The sequence below is a fragment of the Bos grunniens genome, chromosome 28 (assembly GCF_055505025.1).
Source record: "Bos grunniens cultivar Pamir isolate PY7600 chromosome 28, Bosgru_T2T1.0, whole genome shotgun sequence".
NCBI classification, from domain to species: Eukaryota; Metazoa; Chordata; class Mammalia; order Artiodactyla; family Bovidae; genus Bos; species Bos grunniens.
Window position 1 is genome coordinate 26,198,077 of NC_141192.1, and position 25,555 is coordinate 26,223,631.

At 40.8% G+C, this 25,555-nt stretch overlaps 1 long non-coding RNA gene across 5 annotated transcripts in view; it reads right to left on the reverse strand.

Annotated features, from left to right (window-relative positions):
* The window catches only part of LOC147343043 (uncharacterized), a 268,552-nt gene that overhangs the window by 44,797 nt on the left and 198,200 nt on the right, over positions 1–25,555 (reverse strand). For 4 of the 5 annotated variants that reach the window (XR_015156904.1, XR_015156909.1, XR_015156903.1 and 1 more), the window contains one exon: positions 24,568–24,620. The exons of the other annotated variant lie outside the window; for it this stretch is intronic. This is a non-coding gene — a long non-coding RNA (uncharacterized LOC147343043). The remainder of the gene's footprint in view (positions 1–24,567; positions 24,621–25,555) is intronic. 5 annotated transcript variants of the gene reach the window in all.

Consider the following 25,555-nt stretch of genomic DNA (forward strand, 5'->3'; position numbering starts at 1 on the left):
TAGAAAATAAAGTTCTTCCAGAGAAGATAAGCTGCAAATACATATAGTGAGTTTTTCATCCATAATGATACTATATTACTTATATTCAAACAGAATGATGTCTGATCAACTTTTCAGTGTAAATACGACCACAGACAAAAGATTTAATCCATTTAAGAGAAAAAAAATGGTATTCAAACCTTTGCAGAAGCTCAGATAAAGTATAAAAATTATTTTTACAAAAATATTTCATCAATTCCATACTGCAAATCATTAAAGTATCCAATGCAAATCCACAGACATATAAGAAGACTGCTATGTGGCCAAATTTGATTTATTCCAGAAATGCAATGTCACTCACCATATTAACAGAATAAAGAAGAAAAACCAGTGATTCTCTCATTAGAAATGTAGAAAACACATTTGATAAAAGTCAATATCCTTAATGGTAAAAAGGAAAAAAATTTTTCAGCAAATTAGAAATAAACTTTCTTAATCAGATACAAGGTATCTGTGGAAGGAAGGGAGGTGGGAATGGAGAGGAGAAGGAAGGGAGGATGGGAAGAAAGGAAGGAAAATGAAATAAACAGGTACTTTGTAAATGAGGACATCTGAATTGCCAACAACATTAGTAAAAGTGTCCAACTTCATTGGTCATCAGGGAAATGCAAATTAATAACTGCTTCCCCCATGGGTCAGTGAGTAAAGAATCAGCCTGCAATGCAGGAGATGCCGGTTCAATCCCTGGGTCAGGAAGATCCCTGGAGGAGGATGGTAACTCACTCCAGTATTCTTGCCTGAGAATTCCTTGAAGTAACAAAAAGTCAGACACAACAGAGTGACTAACACTTTCACTTTCAGTCATCAAAATCAGACAGACTGTAACACAGGTTATTAATTTTCTGGAAATCTTGCAATCTTAAGGAATCATTCAAATATGAGGATAACATCCTCTGGTTCACCAGTTCCTCTAAAAGCTTATTCTAACCTTTAATAGCCCAGGCTTCTCAGAGTTGTTTCACCTTTAACAAAGCTAAGAAATCTGGCACCTGTGGAAGTCTGAAGGTCTTTTTACTCAGATTTTCCTCCAGACCTTTGGCAGAAGAGGAGAGAAGACACTGAAAGACCATTAGATCTCAGCATGGGAAGGGACCCCAGAAGTCATTAGTCTAACCTTATTCTGCACACAGGAGGCATCCTGCAGCATCGCAGCAGGAAGTCACTTAGCCTCTGCTTAAAACCTCTTCAAGGTCAGGAAGCTTAAGCAGTCTATTCCAAGAATGAAGAGCCTTCCATGTCTGCAAGTCTGTCTATAAGAAGCTCCCAATCTGCCTCTCTTTAACTCATACCCTTTGTACACGAAAGAACAAACCCTCTCTAAAATAACACTTATTCAAATGTAAGAAGCAGATTATCCTGTCCTGCAGATCATTTCTCTTCTCTACACTAAACATCTCCAGTTCCTCCTGTTCTTCTAACACTAAATTAGATATTGTCATATTGAGAGAATAAAGTTTCTTCTTATTCCTTGAAGCACTCTGGAATCAATTTGATTCAGCCTGTCAGAGATCCAGGTAAAGAAAAAAATCCAGCTATGGAAGATGATCACAGCCAATTATGTGCATAGGCAGAGCAGGTTGTTGCTTATTCTGCGTGATGTGCAAGGCAGAGATATTTTCTGTGAATAAAACATTTTCCCCATTTGCCTGCCTTGAAACCTGAAGTTCTCATGTAAGTCACAATTTTGCAGTAGACTATGCAGAGTCTAATGAGAGTACTATGAAAAAATATATATATATGATGGCAAGACCAAATGTGAACATCAATCAAGAAACTAGTTCTTGAGATTAGATAGAAGGCTGGGGAAACAGATCATTAGGCGGGTGCATTAGAGGAGAGTGAGAAAGGCAGAAAGTATCTGCAGAACGAGACAAGCTAAGAGGACAAAGGCCATTGGGATAGGGTGGTCTAGGACAAAGGCCTGAGTGCTGGGGCACCTAGGAACTTGGACTAGTGAAAGTACACACACCCAAAATGAAAATAAAACCGAAAATTGGAAAAGACACGAACAATTTGAACTCTTCTCACAGACCCAGACAATGATACTCCTCCCATCAGAAACTCCATGAATTAGTGGGTGATTCAGAACACTCACCAGGAGCATCTCTCTCTTTCTGTCTCCCCTCCACCATTCCCCTTCATTTCTTATCTGACCCTGTGTAGGTGGCCTACCAGGAACTGTCCCTGATCATGGAAGAAGCCAATGACTGAGAAAGTCACACCAGCCCTAGTCTACATCAGCTGCCCCGAATTCCAAGAGAGCTCTGAGGGGTACTAGGAAACCCCATTTGAGCCTCTGGTCTAAGTTCATCAAACACAGTAAAGTTAAACACATCAGGATCACTGGGAGAAACAGGGCAACTGTTAAGCAATCAGTAAAGCTGTGTTTTGATTCCATATGATTCTGATTGTTCTTAACTGGCTATTACTCAAATACACAGCAAAGATGGGTAACTGGTACCCTTAACTTCCAACAATAGAATCAATACATTGATACTTAAGACTAGTTCCTTTACAAGCTACTCGGACCATAAACATCAAAGCAAAAGCTTTCTAGGGACAAACTGTGAATTCAGAGAAGAGACTTTATAAGGCTTCATGGAATTGACTTCACAGGTCATATATATAGATGCATACATACTCAACGAAGATCATGGCATCCGGTCCCATCACTTCATGGGAAATAGATGGGAAACAGTGGAAACAGTGTCAGACTTTATTTTGGAGGGCTCCAAAATCACTGCAGATGGTGACTGCAGCCATGAAATTAAAAGACGCTTACTCCTTGGAAGGAAAGTTATGTCCAACCTGGATAGCATATTCAAAAGCAGAGACACTACTTTGCCAACAAAGGTTCGTCTAGTCAAAGCTATGGTTTTTCCAGTGGTCATGTATGGATGTGAGAGTTTGACTGTGAAGAAAGCTGAGCGCCGAAGAATTGATGCTTTAGAACTGTGGTGTTGGAGAAGACTCTTGAGAGTCCCTTGGACTGCAAGGAGATCCAACCAGTCCATTCTGAAGGAGATCAGCCCTGGGATTTCTTTGGAAGGAATGATGCTAAAGCTGAAACTCCAGTACTTTGGCCACCTCATGCAAAGAGTTGACTCATTGGAAAAGACTCTGATGCTGGGAGGGATTGGGGGCAGGAGGAGAAGGGGATGACAGAGGATGAGATGGCTGGATGGCATCACTGACTTGATGGATGTGAGTCTGAGTGAACTCCGGGAGTTAATAGACAGGGAGGCCTGGCGTGCTGCAATTCATGATGTCGTAAAGAGTCGGACACGACTGAGCAACTGAACTGAACTGAACTGAACATGCTCAGTCCTTCAGCTGTGTCTGACTCTTGGTGACCTCATGGACTATATAGCCCATCAGCCTCTTCTGTCCATGGGACTCTCTAGGCAAGAATAGTGGAGTAAGTTGCCATTTCTTCCTCCAGGGGATCTTCCCAACCCAGTGACCAAACTCTGGTCTCCTGAATCTCCTGTGTTGGCAGACAGATTCTTTACCACTGTGCCACCTGAAAAGCCCATATATAGAGAATGCCTAAAATATTTCTCATAAGGTATGGATATGAGCTATTTCACTTCCTAATAGTTGAGCTATTTCAAATCCTAAAAGATGATGCCGTGAAAGTAATGCACTCAATAAGCCAGCAAATTTGGAAAACTCAGCAGTGGCCACAGGACTGGAAAAGGTCAGTTTTCATTCCAATCCCAAAGAAAGGCAATGCCAAAGAATGCTCAAACCACACAACTGCACTCATCTCACATGCTAGTAAAGTAATGCTCAAAATTCTCCAAGCCAGGCTTCAACAGTATGTGAACCGTGAACTTCCAGATGTACAAACTGGATTTAGAAAAGGCAGAGGAACTGGAGATTAAATTGCCAACATCCATTGGATCATCGGAAAAGCAAGGGAGTTCCAGAAAAACATCTATTTCTGCTCTATTGACTCTGCCAAAGCCTTTGACTGTGGAAAGGCTTTCCACAACAAACTGTGGAAAGTTCTGAAAGAGATGAGAATACCAGACCATGTGACCTGCCTCTTGAAAAATCTGTATGCAGGTGAGGAAGCAACAGTCAGAACTGGACATGGAACTACAGACTGGTTCCAATTCTGGAAAGGACTGTGTCAAGGATGTTTATTGTCACCCTATTTATTTAACTTATACGCAGAATACATCATGAGACACTGGGTTAGATGAAGCACAAGCTAGAATCAAGATTGCTGGGAGAAATATCAATAACCTTAGATATGCATATGACACCACCCTTATGGCAGAAAGAGAAGAAGAATTAAAGAGCATTTTGATCAAAATGAAAGAAGAGAGTGAAAATGTTAGCTTAAAACAACACACAGAAAACTAAGATCATGGCATCTGGTCCCATCACTTCATGGTAAATAGATGGGGAAAGAATGGAAACAGTGACACACTTTATTTTGGGGGCTCCAAAATCAATGCAGATGGTGACTGCAGCCATGAGATTAAAAGATGCTTACTCCTTGGAAGGAAAGTTATGACCAACCTAGACAGCATATTAAAAAGCAGAGACATTACTTTGCCAACAAAGGTCGGTCTAGTCAAATCCATGGTTTTTCCAGTAGTCATGTATGAATGTGAGAGTTGGACTATAAAGAAGGGCCAAAGAACTGATGCTTTTGAACTGTGGTGTTGGAGAAGACTCTTGAGAGTCCCTTGGACTACAAGGAGATCCAACCAGTCCATCCTAAAGGAAATCAGTCCTGAATATTCATTGGAAGGACGGATGCTGAAGCTGAAACTCCAATACTTTGGCCACCTGATGGGAATAACTGACTCATGTGAAAAGACTCTGATGCTGGGAAGGATTGACGGCGGGAGGAAAAGGGGACGACAGAGGATGAGATGGCTGGATGGCATCACCGACTCAATGGACATGAGTTTGAGTAAACTCCAGGAGTTGGTGATGGACAGGGAGGCCTGGCGTGCTGCAGCCTATGGGGTTGCAAAGAGTCAGACACCACTGAGTGACTGAATTGAACTGAACTGAACTGATGGATATGAGCCTTGCCATGTGCTCCGTCCTGCCTTACATGCCAATAGGACTAGGTTTCCCATCACTACCTCTGGTGGAAGTAATGTGTGCTTCAGGGCACTGAATAGTATTTTGTAAGAAACTATACTTTCTAATCTGTTTACATATAAATACATGTAGTTAAAAAAATCTAATTCTGTTCATCCAACAAATACTTTGATTTGTCACACCCATACCTGGGACCACATGCAACAAATTAAATTAAAAGCAACTATTGATTTAATGTTTGGTTTGGAATCTTCTTCAATCAATGAAGGATTTCTTTAGACATTTCTGTTCTTAAACAGATAATTACACTTCACGATGGGAGACCAATAACCATATCCCTGGGTAATGGATTTTAAATTTTGCAAGATTTATGATTATGTCTTCCTACTTAAAGACATTCAGCTCGGAAGACTGCAAAATTAAGTGTAAATAACAATTATCCATCTTTCATTTCATTGAAAGACATTCAAACCTGAAAAGTAATTGAAAAAGTTTTTCTTTTTTTAAAAAACAATAAAATTGGACCACAAAGGTCATAGAAATTCAAAACTTTCTATATAAGACATTCAAAATCATTTTGTCACAACCCAGAGGACAGTGACCAGATCACAATAAGTACTTATTATGTATTTTACATATTTTTTTAAATTTCTCTTTACAACCTTATATTCTCTAAATGAAAAAAATAAAGACTCAAAGAGGTTATATAACTCTCCATACAACACACAGAGAGTAAGTGAGACGTCAAGATTCAAACTCAGATCTGTCTTATTCCAGAGCTTGCATAACTCCAAGGCATCTTATTCCATTCCTCCCTAACCTAAAGACCTCAGCTACTCACTATCATATCATCCTTACTTTATGGAACTTCTGATCACCCGTAACTATCTCCCTTGTTATCTCATTTGTATTCTGTATTCTCTCAATAGAATAAAACTCTATGAGGGAAGGGATTTTTTTTAAAATCAGGGTCACTCTTCCTCCCCAGTCCCAGCATTTAATATTCACTCAATCAAATGTTTGTTGATTTAATAAATATTCTTGCTCAAAAAAGTAGTCAGGATAGGAAAGATAACCAGAAGCTATTGGTTCCAAGATCAATGCTTATTCTATGGGCATAGTTCCCCATTCACCTGAGACTGGAGAGTTTCCAAAACACTTTTTAAAGCCAGTGGTGTCAACATGCTGCTTCAGACCACGCCTTCATAACAACACTCCAACTCTGGCTAAACATGCTCTGTGTACACAAAAACTTTGTATATCTGCTCCCAGAAAGAACAAATATATAAAGTAGTACAGACTTTGGTCCCCAATCCCAAGAAGTTCACAGTCAAGCTAAAGTTGTGTCCAACTCTTTGTAACCCTATGGACTGTAGCCTGCCAGGGTCCTGTGTCCATGGGATTCTCCAAGCAAGAATACTGGAGTGGGTTGTCATGCTCTCCTCCAGGGCATCTTCCTGACTCAGGGATCCAACCCACATCTTATATTTCTCCTGCATTGGCAGACAGGTTCTTTACCATTAGGACTACCTGAGAAGCCTAGAGGGACAGGAAATATGACTTTTAAAAGTAATTCCCACTGCCAAGCAGTCTATTCTAGGTATCCTGTGAGCTGCTGTTTGTGACCAAGTTTCCCTTTCTGTAGCAATTTCAGCTCCAGGGAAACCTAAAGCATGGCTAACGTGAGAAGCAGGGAAGACTCTAATTTGCCAGCTCTGGTATCTCTAGCACCTGCTGTTAATCACACACCTGGAGTCAGGCATGATTGAGTGGCTCAGTCATTGACCGTTTCAATTGCTGTCTTGGCAGATCACCGTCCCAGTTGAATATCTAGGGACCACATTCATCAAAAGCATAATTTGGGCAGAACGTGGCTGTTTTTCCAAAGCTGGAGAGATAGCATCAGCAAGAAAAATTAGTAGCATTTTTTAAAAGGAACTTGGTTGACTCTGAGGATAATGGATAATGACTTTTATTTTTATCATTAAAAAGAAATTATCAGTTCCTCAGGTGTGATTTCAAAGTACTGGGATATATATACTATACTGGGATATAAATATATTACTATCTGAAAGTGAAAGTGTTAGTCACTCAGTTGTGTCCAGCTCTTTGCGACCCCATGGGCTGTAGTCCATCAAGCTCCTCTGTCCATGAAATTCTCCAGGCAAGAATACTGGAGTATGTAGCCATTCCCCTGTCCAGGGGATCTTCCTGACCCAGGGGTCAAACCTAGGTCTCCCACACTGCAGGCAGATTCTTTACCATCTGAGCCACCAGGGAAGCCCTCTACTACTATATATAAAATAGATAAACAACAAGGGTCTACTGTACAGCACAGGGAATTATATTCAATATCTTAATAAACTATAATGGAAAAGAATCTGAAATATATATACATATATATATGAATCACTTTGCTATATATCTGAAAATAGCACAACAATGCAAAATCAATATATTTCAATTTTTTTTTAAAGTACTGAGTAGGGATTTCCCTGGCAGTCCAGTGGTTAGGACTCTGTGCTTTCACTGCTGAGGGCCCAGTTCAATCCCTGGTCAAAGAACTAAGATCCCACAAGGCATTCGGCATGGCGGAAAAAAAAAAGAAATTTTTTTAAAAGGTACTAGGTATTTAATTTTGACCACCATTAAAAAAAATAAGGAAACAAGGCACTAATCAAGAATTCATCAACTACCACTCCAGTACGATAAGAGCATTCCCAAACCATACTTTTCTAGATCACTGAGTCATTTGCTGCTGCTAAGTCACGGCAGTTGTGTCCGACTCTGTGTGACCCCATAGACGGCAGCCCACCAGGCTCCCCCATCCCTGGGATTCTCCAGGCAAGAACACTGGAGTGGGTTGCCATTTCCTTCTCCAATGCATGAAAGTGAAAAGTGAAAGTGAAGTCGCTCAGTCGTGCCTGACTCGTAGCGACCCCACGGACCCCAAGAGTACTGGAGTGGGGTGCCATTGCATTTAAGTGATGTCAATTCCACCCCTCAGCCTCAATGACAGATTCAGGCTAAGCTAATCAGAGCCCTGTACCAGTACTTTTCTCCTGGAGCAAAGGGGAAGAACCCTCCTTTTTGCTTGGACTGTGAGGTGCAGTATGTGGCCCAGAGGTTCCTGTAACCATGAGGATGAGTCTGACCAAATGAAGCCAACAGAGAGTGTCTGGAATAGGAGATGGGGAGTCAACTCCCCAGTCCCATTCACAGAAGTTTCCAGTGCCACCTCTCTCTGTAGTTCTTATGTGAGTGACCCAAGATCCTTCCAACAATTCCTTCCTCCCCTCCTCACTTTTTTTCTTTTAGTTACACTTGAGTTTATGTCACTAGCAATATAAAGATTACTAATTACTACAGAAATGAATATCAAATGTAGCCTGGGCTTAGTAGGACACAACTTCAGCTTGACTGTGAATTCCTTGGGACTGGGGATCAGAGTCTATACTTCTTTGTATACTTGCTTTTTCTGGGACAGTTTTGTGTACTTAGTTGATAAGAGGTAGAGGAAGTGAGAATCACACCACTCCCTTGCTGGAAAGACAGGAACTCTTCTTACATGAAAGCAAAGTAGATACTAATTATTATCTGCTATATATTGACAGACAGACAATGATATTTTGGTGGCTTGGTAGAAAAGCACCAATAAGATTCAGCCATAAAAAAGAATGAAATTTTGCCATTTGCAACAACATGGATAGACCTGGAGGGTACTGTGCTTTAGTGAAATAAGTTTGGTAGAGAAAGACAAATACCATATGATATCACTTATATGTGGAATCTAAAAAATGAATATAACAAAACAGAAACAGACTCACAGATATACAGAACAAACTAGTGGTTACTAGTGAGGAAGAGGGCAAGATAGGGGTAGAGGATTAAAAGGTGCAAACTACCATATGTATAAAATAAATGACTAACAAGCAAATATGTTACAGCACAGGGAATAGAGCCAGCATTTTATAATAACCCCAAATGGATAAAATCTATAAACTAAAATTCCTAATTTTTTAAATGTAAAAAAATTTATATCTATAAAATATTGAATCACTATTATATATACCTTAAACTAATATAATATTATAAATCAACATAAATGAAGTATACTTCAATTTAAAAAACTTTCAAATTAGAATGTATCAATAGAATATTGTCAGGAGGTTAAGAGATGTAACAGTGACTTCATATATATTTGTACCAGAAAAAGGACTGATAAAACAATTAGTTTAATAAATGAAAGGGGGAAAAAAGAAAGAAACAAGAGCACACTGAATATTTCTTATGGCCTTTGGTAAGGTCCCTTAAAAGGAAAATAAGCCTTAATCCAAGCTGACATTTCTTAAAATGGATAGGAAATAAAAAGATAGCTATATAGCGTTGTTAAAACAGAGGCCCTTTCTGCATGTAGCTACTGATCCAAAGCTTCTAAAGATCTGAAATCCATGCTGCCTGCAAAACTGTTAGAGATGAATTTTCTATCTTATGGTGAAGTGATTTCACCAAGGAGAAGGGATACCCAGGAGCAACCTAGAAATGGGAAAAGCCTGACCACCCACTTCTGCTGTGCACTTGCCCCTAAGAAAGAGTAGCAATTTTTCCCATCATAAAGTGAAAATGATTGGGAAGCAACCAGGGACCAGAAGGCAGTCAAGCTTTATTTACCATTTCAGCCTAAAGCTTCAGTTGCCCTGAGGCAGGGGCTAAGGGAGAAGTTATTAAACAGAGGCCACTGGAGGATTGTCAAAGTCTTACGGGTGTGTTTCTAGAAGACATAAATTTCAAAGGTGGAGTCTAGAGCCAAATATTAGGACTCAACAAGATTTCTGGTTAGTTATAAACTAACAGAGTCCATCAGAGTGAACTCAATGTTGATAGCCAACTAACTTATTTAAATGGTGCTTTTCTATAAGTATTCTTAAATTAGAAACCTGCAATGCTCCATCTCTAAGGAAATTCCTGGGTCTTCCTATATTAACGATTGCAACTGGGCTTTTGTAAGAATATAGACTTGCATGAGCTGTCCTCTTGTCTACTGTGGCCATGAAGGGAAATAACCAAGGCAAAGCTTCCTGAGAACAGAATGCCAAGCACCTAACAGTAGCCAAGAGTCTGAGTCAAAATGCATATGCCTAATTATCCTCCAATTTAAAATAAAATTAAATTTTAAAAACGGATATGTCTTACAGCAGCAAAGGAAACAACAAACAAAATGAAATGACAACCCATAGATCGGGAAAAAATATTTGCAAATAATGTGACCAGTAAGAGATTAGTCTCCAAAATTTACAAACAGCCCATGACATTTAACATCATCAAAACAAACAACCCACTCAAAAAATGGGCAAAGACCTAAATATACATTTCTCCAAAGAAGACATACAGATGGCCAAAAGGCACAGGAAACGATGTTCAACTGCTAATTATTAGAGAAATGCAAATCAAAACTACAATGAGAGTTCACCTCACACCAACCAGAATGGCTATTATCAAAAAATCCACAAACAATAAATGCTGTAGAGGGTGTGGAGAGAAGTGAACCCTCCTACACTGTTGATGGGGTGTATATTGATACAGCCACTACAGAGAACAGTATCAGTTCAGTTCAGTTCAGTCGCTCAGTTGTGTCCGACTCTTTGCGACCCCCTGTCCATCACCAACTCCCAGAGTTCACTCAGACTCATGTCCATCAAGTCAGTGATGCCATCCAACCATCTCATCCTCTGTCGTCCCCTTCTCCTCTTGCCCCCAGTCCCTCCCAGCATCAGAATCTTTTCCAATGAGTCAACTCTTCGCATGAGGTGGCCAAAGTACTGGAGTTTCAGCTTTAGCATCATTCCTTCCAAAGAAATCCCAGGGCTGATCTCCTTCAGAATGGACTGGTTGGATCTCCTTGCAGTCCAAGGGACTCTCAAGAGTCTTCTTCAACACCACAGTTCAAAAGAATCAATTCTTTGGTGCTCAGCTTTCTTCACAATCCAACTCTCACATCTGTACATGACTACTGGAAAAACCATAGCCTTGACTAGATGGAGAACAGTATGGAGGTTCCTTAAAAAACTAAAAACAGAGCTAACATATGATGCTGCAGTCCCACTCCTGGGCAAATTCCAAAGAAAAACATGATCCAAAAGGATACATGCACCCCCAGTGTTCACTGAAGCACTTTTAACAATAGCCGAGACATGGAAGCAACCTCAATGTCCATGGACGAAAGAATGGATAAAAAAGGATATGGTACATACGTACAATGGAATATTACTGAGCCATTAAAAAGGAATGAAATAATGCCATTTGCAGCAACATGGATGGACCTTAAGAGTGTCATACTGAGTGAAGTCAAACAGAGAGGGAAATACATAACATGACATCCCTTATCAGCTGAATCTAAAAAGAAATGATACAAATGAACTTACCTACAAAACAAAGAGACTCACAGACTTAGAAAATGAACTTATGGTTGCCTGGGGGGAAGGATGTGGGGATGGCATAGTTAGGGAGTGTGGGATCACCTATACACATTGCTATATTTAAAACAGACAACCAACAAGTTCCATATAGCACAGGGAAGTCTGCTCAATGTTATGTGGCATGGGAGGGGAGTTTGGGGGAGAATGGATACATGTTTATGTTTGGCTGAATTCCTTTGCTGTTCACCTGAAGCTATCACAACATTGTTTATTAATTGGCCAATACAAAATAAAACTCTTTTTACAAAAATGTATATGCCTCACCAGTCCTCTAGAATGGAGTCTGGCACACCCTCTGCAGAGGTGCCACATGTGTTGCTTATGTTTCTCCCTCATTTCCAAACCCGAATTCTTATTGTGGCTACTTTTTCCCGCACTATCTTAGATGGGTCAGAAATGGTTAAATTAGGCCCAGTACCCACAGGGTTCAGAATCTTGAGGTGCCACGTCTCCCAAATATCCTGAGCTTATTAGTAAATGCAGTAGTTGGTGATACTTTTAAATACCTCTCTGAAAGAGTTGGTGTGGGGAATATATTTGGGGTTATATGTGAATTTGCTGCTTTATACAGCAGTAATAGTGGAATTTCATATACAGAAAGACGAGTGTTGTGGATGTATATACAGTAGACAGCCACAGGAAAAATGGTAAGGGGTCAATCACAAACACAACATTCCCAACCACAGAAACTGATCCAAGATGGAACCCAAGTCAGATCACCAAAGTTATCGTCTAGGTTCTTTCTTTTTTTTTAATATAAATTTATTTATTTTAATTGGAGGCTAATTGCTTTTACCAATTGGTTTTACCACACATCGACATGAATCCACCACAAGTGTACACATGTTCCTCATCCTGAACCCCCCTCCCATCTCCCTCCCCGTACTATCCCTCTGGGTCATCCCAGTGCACCAGCCCTGAGCATCCTGTATCATGCATCGAACCTGGACTGGCGATTCATTTCACATATGATAATATACATGTTTCAATGCCATTCTCCCAAATCATCCCACCCTCGCCCTCTCCCACAGAGTCCAAAAGACTGTTCAATACATCTGTGCCTCTCTTGCTATCTTGCATACAAGGTTATCGTTACCATCTTTCTAAATTCCATATATATGTGTTATTATACTGTATTGGTGTTTTTCTTTCTGGCTTACTTCACTCTGTATAATAAGCTCCAGTTTCATCCACTTCATTAGAACTGATTCAAATGTATTTTTTTTAATGGCTGAGTAATACTCCATTGTGTATATGTACCACAGCTTTCTTATCCATTTGTCTGCTGATGGACATCTAGGTTGCTTCCATGTCCTGGCTATTATAAACAGTGCAGTGATGAACATTGGGGTACACGTGTCTCTTTCAATTCTGGTTTCCTCAGTGTGTATGCCCAGCAGTGGGATTGCTGGGTCATATGGCAGTTCTATTTCCAGTTTTTTAAGGAATCTCCACACTGTTCTCCATAGTGGCTGTACTAGTTTGCATTCCCACCAACAGCATAAGAGGGTTCCCTTTTCTTCACACCCTCTCCAGCGTTTATTGCTTGTAGACTTTTGGATAGCAGTCATTCTGACTGGCGTGAAATGGTACCTCATTGTGGTTTTGATTTGCATTTCTCTGATAATGAGTGATGTTGAACATCTTTTCATGTGTTTGTTAGCCATCTGTATGTCTTCTTTGGAGAAATGTCTGTTTAGTTCTTTGGTAGGTTCTTTCTATTATGGGAAATGTTTTTCTTTTTTCTTTGGTTATATTCAAGAAGAGCATGATCTCAAAGCTACCAGAAGACAAGGTCCCCAGTACCCACTAAGCACCTTTGGGCAAGAAAGACAAATGTTCATTTCAGTTCAGTGGCTCAGTCGTGTCTGACTCTTTGCGACCCCATGGACTGCAACACACCAGGCTTCCCTGTCCATCACCAACTTTCAGAGCTTGCTCAATCTCATGTCCATCAAATCAGTGATGCCATCCAACCATCTCATCCTCTGTCATCCCCTTCTCCTCCTGCCTTCATTCTTTCCCAATATCAGGGTCTTTTCCAGTGAGTCAGTTCTTCACATCAGGTGGCCAAAGTATTGGAGTTTAAGCTTCAGAATCAGTCCTTCCAATGAATACTCAGGACTGATTTCTTTTAGGTGACTGGTTGGATCTCCTTGCAGTCCAAGGGACTCTCAAGAGTCTTCTCCAACACCACAGTTCAAAAGCACCAATTTTTGGTGCTCAGCTTTCTTTATAGTCCAACTCTCACAGCCATACATGATCATAGAAAAGCTATGGAAAAACCATAGCTTTGACCAGACAGATCTTTGTCAGCAAAGTAATGCCTCTGTTTTTTAATATTCCATCTAGATTGGTCATAGCTTTTCTTACAAGGAGCAAGCGTCTTTTAATTTCATGGCTGCAGTGACCATCTGCAGTGATTTGGTAGCCAAAAAAACAAAGTCTGTCACTGTTTCCATTGTTTCCCCATCTATTTGCCATGAAATGATGGGACCAGATGCCATGATCTTAGTTTTCTAGTTTTCTGAATGTTGAGTTTTAAGCCAACTTTTTCACTCTCCTCTTTCATTTTCATCAAGAGGTGCCTTAGTTCTTCTTTGCTTTCTGTCATAAGGGTGGTGTCATCTGCATATTTGAGGTTATTGATATTTCTCCTGGCAATCTTGATTTCAGCTTCTGCTTCATCCAGCCCAGCATTTTGCATGATGTATTCTGCATATAAGTTAAATAATCAGGGTAACAATATACTGCTTTGATGTACTCCTTTTCTGATTTGGAAACAGTCTGTTGTTCCATGTCCAGTTCTAACTGTTGCTTCCTCACCTGCATACAGATTTCTCCAGAGGCAGGTCAGGTGGTCTGGTATTCCCATGTCTTTCAGAATTTTCCATTGTTTGTTGTGATCCACACAGTCAATGGCTTTGGGATAGTCAATAAAACAGAAGTAGATGTTTTTCTGGAACTCTCTTGCTTTTTCAGTGATCCAACGGATGTTGGCAATTTGATCTCTGGTTCCTCTGAGAACCAGAGAAATGAACCTCCTCCTCCCTCAAATCATTTCCTTGACTCTCATTAGAAAAGACACTTGACTGCCATCTGCTGGAAATCTGCCATAATAAAACACACCAATCTGATTTCTAAGGTATGATTACTGACCCTTAGATGGAACACAATTGTACACTGCACACAATACATGGCAGCCCTACTGACAGCCATGTCCCCAACTCCAAACTCTTTGTAATATATTCCTTTTCTCTTATGCTAGTAGCTAGTTCAAACTCATTTTTTATTCCTTACAACCAGGAGAGTCCTAGAAAACATACCCGGTTTCACTCATTATCTAGCCACACGCACTCACTTAACTAAGTCATTTGGCCTCTGTGAGCCCAAGATTCCTCAGCTATAAGCTGGGCAATGATTGAAAGAGAAGCATGTGAGATAAGCACGTGTGAAAGGGCTTTGAAAGCACAATATGCCAAAAGAGTATTGAAAATAAGAAAATGAGGGACTTTCCTAGCTGTCGGTTAGGACTCTGTGCTTCCACTGCAGGGAGTACAGGCTCAGTCCCTGGCCCAGGAACTAAGACCCCACATGCCACACGGCCAAAGAAAGAAAGAAAACAAGTCAATGATGCTGACAATTCGGACAGAGCAAAAGAAGATGCAAAATCTACTCCCATTACTTTTCTGCTTCCCTATCTTTCTTCACAGCATAGCGGAGAATCTTTTTAAATGCAGAAAGAAAGAAAAAGACACAGAGTAGAATTTCACTAATTGAAGATGGAATCAATAGGCACAGCTGAAGCATTGATTTGTGACCCTCTGAACCAGAGCTCAGGAGTCCATCCTGCCTTCTTCCAACAGAAAGAATTAAAGGCAGATCATTGTGGCACACATACGGTCTGTAGCCAAGAAAATTAGTCCCCACCCCAAATCAATAAATTAAAAGACAAACCCTGAGACATCTTGTTTCCATCCTCACAGTGAGTTTAATCAGCTAATTACTACAGGAGGTCCTGGGCATCTCAACAAGTTGATGCAAAACACCAATCACTCTCAGAAACAAAAGATAAATACAATTAGCCGTTGTTACTAACCCAGTCCAAAGTCTATGCTCAACAAAGACTTTTAGTGAAGACAAAAACCATCAGCTATCAGGTTGAAAATACAGAGCTCAATACAGGGTATAATCTACTAATTTTCTGATCAATGGACATAAGCAGGAACCAGTATGTCACGGTATTTTGAAACACCAGACTATACTCTTTCATCAGAATGACTCAATATATTTCATCCTGACCTTTTCCTTATTTTTTCCATATCTTACCTAATTCATTTGAGCTTGGCAGGTCAATTTATTTGCTGGCATTTCTTCATTGAGTCTCCATATTTACAAAGCACTGCGCTAGACAGTTTAGATCCTATAAACATGAATAAAGATATGGCCTCTGCCTTCACAAAATTTGAAGCCTAAATTGGGGGAAAAAACAGGCACATATGCAAGTCAAATCTGGTTAATTCATTCACTCATTTAATCATTCAACAGATACTCATTCAAACATAGGTGCAGAAGAAAAAATAAGACAAACATGGTCCCTGCCTAACAGAGGTTACAGTCTTCACTGGAAGAGAAACAGTAAATACATTTAATCCCAGCCGATAATAAGGGCTCTAAAGGAAAACCGTTACAGGTTGCCTAGAGTACACATTTTTTTCCTGAGAAAGTCACATTTAAGAAAGACCTGAAGGATAAGTGCCAGTTGTCCCGGTGAGAAGGCAGTAGAATGAGTCAGGTAAATGGGAAAGCACATTTGAAAAAACTACAGTGGAAGAGAACTTAGAACACGAGAACTCACTGAAAGGATACCGAAGTGGTGAGAGCACAGTGACAGAGAGAACGGGTCACAGGCAACTGCAGAGCTGGACAAGGCCCAGGCCATGCTATTTGCCACGTTAAGGATCTTGTGCTAATAGCAGTGAGAAGCCATTCAAGGATTTTAAGAAGAGGACTATTCTAATCATACTTGCATTTCTAAAGATCAGTCTGGCTGCCTATGTCAAAAGTGAATTAAACATCTGTATGTCTTCTTTGGAGAAATGTCTGCTTAGGTCTTTTTCCCACTTTTTGATTGGGTTGTTTGTTTTTCTGGTATTGAGTTGTATGAGCTGCTTGTATATTTTGGAAATTAATCCTTTGTCAGTTGTTTCATTTGCTATTATTTTCTCTCATTATGAGGGATGTCTTTTCACCTTGCTTATAGTTTCCTTTGCTATGCAAAAGCTTTTAACTTTAATCAAGTCCCATTTGTTTACTTCTGTTCTTATTTCCCTTACTCTAGCAGGTGGGTCATAGAGGATCTTGCTTTGATCTATGTCATCAAGTGTTCTGCCTATGTTTTCCTCTAAGAGTTTTATAGTTTCTGGTCTTACATTTAGGTCTTTAATCCATTTTAAGTTTATCTTTGTGTATGGTGTCCAAAGAAAACATACAGATGGCTAACAAACACATGAAAAGATGCTCAACATCACTCATTATCAAAGAAATGCAAATCAAAACCACAATGGGATATCACCTCACACCGGTCAGAATGGCCATCATCAAAAAGTCTACAAACAATAAATGCTGGAGAGGGTGTGGAAAAAAGGGAACACTCTTGCACTGTTGGTAGGAGTGTAAATTGATACAGCCACTATGGAAGACGGTATGGAGATTCCTTAAAAAACTAGGAATAAAAACACCATATGACCCAACAATCCCACTCCTAGGCATATACCCTGAGGAAACCAAAATTGAAAGAGATACATGTATCCCATTGTTCATTGCAGCATTATTTACAATAGCTAGAACATGGAAGCAACCTAGATGTCCATCAACAGATGAATGGATAAAGAAGTTACGGTACATATACACAATTACTCAGCCATAAAAAGGAACACATTTGAGTCAGTTCTAATGAGGTGGATGAACTTAGAATCTATTATACAAATTAAAGTGAGTCAGAAAGAGAAAGATAAATACCATTGCTGCTGCTGCTAAGTCACTTCAGTCGTGTCCGACTCTGTGCAACCCCATGGACTGCAGCCCACCAGGCTTCTCCATCCATGGGATTCTCAAGGCAAGAACACTGGAGTGGGGTGCCATTTCCTTCTCCAATTCATGAAAAGTGGAAAGTGAAAGTGAAGTCACTCAGTCATGTCTGACTCTTAGCGACCCCATGGACTGCAGCCTACCAGGCTCCTCCATGGGATTTTCCGGGCAACAGTACTGGAGTGGGGTGCCATTGCCTTCTCCCGATAAATACCATATTCTAACACATATATACAGAATCTAGAAAAATGGTACTGAAGAATTCATTTGCAAGGCAACAGTGGAGAATCAGACATAGAGAATAGACTTATGGACATGGGGAGAGGGGAGGAGAGGGTGAGATGTATGAAAAGAGTAACATGGAAATTTACTTTACCATATGTAAAATAGATAGCCAATGGGAATTTGTTGTATGGCTCAGGAAACCCAAACAGGGCTCTGTATCAACCTAGAGGGGTGGGATGGGGAGGGAGATGGGAGGGAGTTCCAAAAGGGAGGGGATATATGTATACCTATGGCTGACTCATGTTGAGGTTTGATGGAAAACAGCAAAATTCTTTAAAGCAATTATCCTTCAATAGAAAATAAATTTTTAAAAAGTGAATTAGAGGATGACAAGAGTGGCAGAGCTATTTCAAATCCTAAAAGATAATGCTGTTAAAGTACTGCACTCAGTATGCCAGCAAATTTGGAAAATTCAACAGTGGCCACAGAACTGGAAAAGGTCAGTTTTCATTTCAATCCCGAAGAAAGGCAATGCCAAAGAATGTTCAAATTGCCATACAACTGCACTCATTTCACATGCTAGCGAGATTATGCTCAAAATCCTTCAAGTTAGGCTTCAGCAGTATGTGAACTGAGAAATTCCAGATGTACAAGCTGGATTTAGAAAAGGCAGAGGAACCAGAGATCAAATTGCTAACATATGCTAGATCATATAAAAAGCAAGAAAATTCCAAAAAAAATCTACTTCTGCTTCATTGACTATGCTAAAACCTTTGACTGTGAGGATCACAACAAACTGTAGAAAATTCTTCAAGAGATGAGAATACCAGACCACCTTATCTGCCTCCTGAGAAACTTGCATGCAGGATAAGAAGCAACAGTTAGAACTGGACACAGAACAACAGACTGGTTCAAAACTGGGAAAGAAGCACATCAAGGCTGTATATTATCACCCTGTTTATTTAATTTATACGCAGAGTACATTACACAAAATGGTGGGCTGGATGACTCACAAGCTAGAATCAAGATTTCCAGGAGAAATATCAACAACCTCAGATATGCAGATGATATCACTTTAATGGTAGAAAGTGAAGAGGAACTAAAGAGGGTCTCGAGGAAAGTGAAAGAGGAGAGTGAAAAAGCTGGCTTAAAACTCAACATTCAAGAATCGAAGATGGCATTTGGTCCCATCACTTCATGGCAAATAGATGGGGAAAAAGTGGAAACAGAATCAGATTTCATTTTCTTGGGCTCCAAAATCACTGCAGATGGTGACTGCAGCCATGAAATTAAAAGATGTTTGCTCCTTGGAAAAATAGCTATGAGAAACCTAGACAGTGTATTAAAAAGCAGAGACATCATTTTGCTGACAAAGGTCCATACAGCCAAAGCTATGGTTTTCCCAGTAGTCATGTTTGGATGTGAGAGTTGGACTATAAAGAAGTCTGAGTGTTGCAGAATTGATGCTTTCGAACTGTGGTGCTAGAGAAGACTCGAGAGCATCTTGGACAGCAAGGAGATCAGACCAGTCAATCCTAAAGGAAATCAACCCTGAATATTCATTGGAAGGACTGATACTGAAGCTCCAATACTTTGGCCACCTGATGTGAAGAGTCAACTCAATGGAAAAGACTCTGATGCTGGAAAAGACTGAGGGCAAGGGGAGAAGCGGGCGACAGAGGATGAGACGGTTGGATGGCATCACTGATTCAATGGACATGAGTTGGAGTAAACTCAGGGAGATAGTGAAGGAACTTGGAAGCCTGGCATGCTACAGTTCATGGGATCGCAAAGAGTTGGACTCAACTTAGCAACTGAACAGCAACAACAAGAGTTGCTTTAGGAAACCAGTGGATAGCAGTGTGCCGAACTATAAATACCCAGCTGTAGTTGGCCAGGTCACATAAGCAGCCACCATCTCATGGTCAGCACTTATCACTCCACATCCTCAACCCCCTAGGTTAGAGGGAAAAGCCCTTTAAGCATCCTACAATGAAACTCAGCACACACTTACCCATAGAAACAATGCTATAAAGGGCAGTTGGGCTTCATGGTTTAACGAATACTTTTTTCATGGTGACTTTGCTTTTCTTCTTGAGTAGCTTTATAATTAGAAAGGACCTAGAGACTTCAAAAGATTCCTTGAAAAAGGCTATGAAGATAATGAAAGGTTTTGAACATTAGTTTTGTAGTACTCTTGCCTAAGAGAAGCTAAATTATCTTCAGAAAATAAATATATATAGGAAGTATAGGTTCATTTTTAAAATATCGAACTCTTATCCATGCTTGGGAAGTCACTGAAGCTACAAGGTGCTGGAAGAGACAGGAAGGGGTGGGATCCAGTGTGTGGATGGAGATGTCAGCCTTAGGGTGAGCTGCTGTTACCCCAGACAGCACCTTAATCCAAAGCAGACTCCGAGTGGGTACACATCGTGACTCACAGTACATGACTAGAGGATAGGCTAGACTTTGTTCTCCAAGTCTCCTTGTCTGGGCCTTCTTAGGGAGTGAACAATCCATACAAAATGCAACATTCTTGGCCTTGGAAAATGGCATGTTCTGTGAGATGAAGAAGAAGCAAAAGATGAGCAGTCTATGGCCCAGCGGCTCAGAGCAGGGCTGGAGAACCACTGCGTGGTTTTGAATCCTGGTTCACTACCTGTGTAACTGTGGCTAAGTTCCTTGATCTACCTGTTCCTTGATTTTATCATCTAGGAAATGGAGGAAATAATCATACCTACCTCCAAGATTTCTTCTAAGAATTGACAATATTTGGTACACAGTAACAACCGTTTCAAAAAACTAAGATCATGGCATCTGGTCCCATTACTTCATGAGAAATAGAAGGGGAAAAAATAGAAGCAGTGACAGATTTTCTTTCCTTGGACTTCAAAATCACTGCAAATGGTGACTGCAGCCATGAAATTAAAAGACACTTGCTCCTCAGAAGGAAAGCTATGACAAACCTGAACAGCTTATTAAAAAGCAAAGACATCACTTTGCCAACAAAGGTCCATATAGTCAAAGCTATGGTTTTTCCAGTGGTCATGTATGGACGTGAGAGCTGGACCATAAAGAAGGCTGAGTGCTAAAGAATTGATGCTTCAAATTGTGGTGCTGGAGAACACTCTTGAGAGCCTCTTGGACAGCAAGGAAATCAAACCAGCTAATCCTAAAGGAAATCAACCCTAAATATTCATTGGAAGGACTGATGCTAAAGCAGAAGCTACAACATTTTGGCCACCTGATGTGAAGACCCAACTCATTGGAAAAGACCCTGATGCTGGGAAAGATTGAAGGCAAAAGAAGAGGGCGACAGAGGATGAGATGATTCGATAGCATCACTGACTCAATGAACAAGAACTTGAGGAAACTCCAGGAGATAGTGGAGGACAGGGAGGCCTGGTGTGCTGAAGTCCATGGGGTCGCAAAGAGTTGGACAGGACTGAGCGACTGAACAACAACAATAACCATTTACATGAGGCTTAATTGAATGAAATAAAATTCATAAAGAGAATGGAGATGTTTTCTGTATATAAAGCAAGGCCATTTGCTTACAAAGAACCAAGCACTGAAAAAAATTTCCACAGAAAACTAAAAATGGTTACAGGACCATCTTGGAAACGATGATGGTGTTAGTACAAAAACGGGCACCACCTCTAATTACTCCTTGTCTGAAAGACATCAAAGGTATTCTTCACTTTCCATGATGTTCTGCCTATTACGCTATTGTTTGCTCAGAAGTATCTCCAGCTGCAGTTGCTACAAGGAAAGCTGAATTCAGTAGGCAGCCAAATTTATAGCAAATTCACTGCTCCCCCTCTCCTGAACTCACCTGAATTCATGCTGAACACAGAAGAATAATTCTTGCCTCCCCAGATGGCAAACAGATTCATGCTCTTTTTAAAATGCTCATCGTACTCAAATATGTTTCTCAGCAGGAAGTGTTCTACCTGCTGCTGGAATACTCAGAGGATTAAAGAAGATTGTATGCATACACTAATGGCTACATTTACTCAACAGTTATGGGAGAAATGAATATTTCAACACAAAACAACACTTCCACTTTCTCATTACCAATTCAATTATTTCCACACCAAACTACATTCCCCACTAGGAAATATGACTACATTATCCTCACTGATCTATGTCAACAATTAAGAAAGGGCTAGGCAACAGGCAAACACACATACCCATCCTTATTTAAGCCACCCTCTCTTTTAGCACCAGTGTGTTCATCACTCAATCATTGCAACCCCATGGACTGCAGGCCACCAGGCTCTTCAGTCCATGGAATTCTCCAGGCAAGAATACTGGAGTGGGTTGCCATTTCCTTCTCCAGGGAATCTTCCCAATCCAGGGATCGAACCCAAATCTTCTGCATTGCAGGCAGATTCTTTATTATCTGAGCCACCAGAGAAGCCCATCCTCATCTGCCTTTTAGCACAAAGGCAGCTAAAAAACTAAAGCCCTGGCTGCCAATACAATCTGCAATGACCTAAACCCTCCACAAGACACTGCTGATGTTCATACCAGGGAACACATGGTCCAGTAAAAACTAAAAACTGAGCCCGACTCAAGCCAATGACACAGTCTGTGGTACTTAGTTTGCATACTTGCATTGTCTTCCCTACAAACAGGGCCCTTATTTTTCATCTCCACATTCATGTCAAACTTACGATTCAGATTCTAGGAGTAGAAATAGGTTCAGGAGTGAAGTGTAATATAAACCACTTGAAGGATCTAATAGTCAAGTTTCTACAGAGAAAGTATAAAGCACTGTAGGTATTTTGAGTACAAAGGGATTTAATGCAGGGAATTCAAAGTTTATAGAACTGATGGAAGGGCTAAGGGAGGAGGTTCTAAGATGGGCCTTCAGAAATGACTCTCAGAACAATATAAAATTGATCCACCACTGAGGCTGCCACTGGAGAGAGACATACAAAATCACATCCCTGTGCCTGGAGCCCTAGAATCAAGGAGCAGAATAAAGAATCCATTGAAACCATCACTGCCTCTTGATATCAAGACTAGACACTGGAAAGCTTGTGTCTGCACAAGCTGCTGCTGCTCATATTTCCCCTTCCTTGCTTGCCAGAGAAACAGACAAAAGGACCAAGAGAATGGTCCCCACCATCCTCCCACCTTCCATATTTTTGTCCATCCAGTTGGAAAAATCTATTTCACATCCAGAGCCATAATTGTTAAAAGCTATTGAAAATCCACTATTTTTAGCCTTCTAATATCTCCATAAAGGAAGGTTAACTAAAAATGGAGGTTGCATAACTCCATCAACTGAATCTACCAAATGACTGCTACAAACTTCCCAAGATAAAAGACTTCCCTGGTGGTCCAGTGGTTAAGAATCCACCTTGCTATGCAGGGGACTCAGGTTTGATCCTCGGTCAGAGAACTAAGACCCCACATACGGCAAAGCAACTAGGCCCAAATGCCACAACTACTGAGCCTGTACACCACAATGAAAGATCTCACATGAAGCAACAAAGATCCTTTGTGTTGCAATTAAGTCCTAATCCAGCCAAATAAATAGATGAATATATATTCTTTTAAACTTCCCCAGGTATGTTCACTGCTCTAGTGCTAAAATACATGGAGAACTATAATTAGAGAATATTCCTCCAGATTAAGCCTTAACCTCAGTTCAATTCAGTTCAGTCGCTCAGTCATGTCCGACTCTTTGCGACCCCATGAATTGCAGCACGCCAGGCCTCCCTGTCCATCACCAACTCCTGGAGTTCACTCAGACTCACGTCCATCAAGTCAGTGATGCCATCCAGCCATCTCATCCTCTGTCATCCCCTTCTCCTCTTGCCCCCAATCCCTCCCAGCATCAGAGTCTTTTCCAATGAGTCAACTCTTCACATGAGGTGGCCAAAGTACTGGAGTTTCAGCTTCAGCATCATTCCCTCCAAAGAAATCCCAGGGCTGATCTCCTTCAGAATGGACTGGTTGGATCTCCTTGCAGTCCAAGGGACTCTCAAGAGTCTTCTCCAACACCACAGTTCTAAAGCATCAATTCTTTGGCGCTCAGCCTTCTTCACAGTCCAACTCTCACATCCATACATGACCACAGGAAAAACTATAGCCTTGACCAGACGGACCTTTGTTGGCAAAGTAATGTCTCTGGTTTTGAATATGCTGTCTAGGTTGGACATAACTTTCCTTCCAAGGAGTAAGTGTCTTTTAATTTCATGGCCGCAGTCACCATCTGCAGTGATTTTGGAGCCCCCCAAAATAAAGTCTGACACTGTTTCCACTGTTTCCCCATCTACTTCCTATGAAGTGATGGGACTGGATGCCATGATCTTCGGTTTCTAAATGTTGAGCTTTAAGCCAACTTTTTCACTCTCCACTTTCACTTTTATCAAGAGGCTTTTTAGTTCCTCTTCACTTTCTGCCATAAGGGTGGTGTCATCTGCATATCTGAGGTTATTGATATTTCTCCTGGCAATCTTGATTCCAGCTTGTGCTTCCTCCAGCCCAGCATTTCTCGTGATGTACTCTGCATATAAGTTAAATAAGCAGGGTGATAATATACAGCCTTGACGTACTCCTTTTCCTATTTAAGCCAAAGGAACAATTCCTGAAACAAGTACAACTTTAAGCCTTTAACACTCAAATGTCCATTAGTGTATTAATTACTTACTAGAGTCCAGAGATACCAAGCCAGCAGTCTTTACACAGGGGAAGAAAAGAAACCTGGAAACAGAAAAGAATAAATGCAGGTATAGGGAGGGGATAGACATTGGTTGCTAAACATGTGGTTCATCTTTTTTTGCAATTGAGCCACTAGACCAGTGTGGCAAGAAACGTACTCTCTCACATAGTCACTAGGGATTTATCAGGCTCAGGAACAAGAGAAGAAAATCCACGCACCCTCATCATGCGACACTCCCTCCCCAAATCTGAACCACAGTTACCTGATCCATACCCAGACCCTAAGACAGACCCAGGCAACATTCCCACAAAAACATGGAGTAGGTCCCAAAATGACAATCAATATCACCAGTTCCCAACTGTAGACCCACAGGACAGACCTACCCTCTGGTATATTTTGTTTGTCCAAGCCAGGATTTGTTTTGAAATAGTGCTTTGAATGTCTTTAGATAGGACATGCACTCTCCACTTCAAAGTATGTCGTTGCTGTTCAGTTGCTCAGTCATGTCCAACTCTTTAGCAACCCCATGGACTGTAGCCCACCATGCTCCTCTGTCCATGGAATTCTTCAAGCAAGAATACCAAGTGGGTTGCCAATCCCTTCTCCAGGGGATCTTCCTGACTCAGGGATGAAATCCACATCTGCTGCATTGGCAAGTGAATTGTTTACCACTGAGCCACCAGGGAAGCCCACTCCAAAGTATGTCCTCACCTTCTTTTTCTATCATTTTTTTAATCCAGCACTGGCACATTGACATTACCTTCCTAGCCACCCCTGGCCTGTTTTTTCCCCCCTCCTTAAAGGACAATTAAAGAGTCCAGATCTGATGAAAATAAATGAAATCATCAATCCTAGTGGGTATGGGATCATAAATGAGAGACAGAGTAAGGGAGAGAAATGAAAAGGAAAGGACAGGAACAGGAGGCTACACTCTGACTGGCACAAACACCATTCACTCTTTGCTACTGGGACTAGA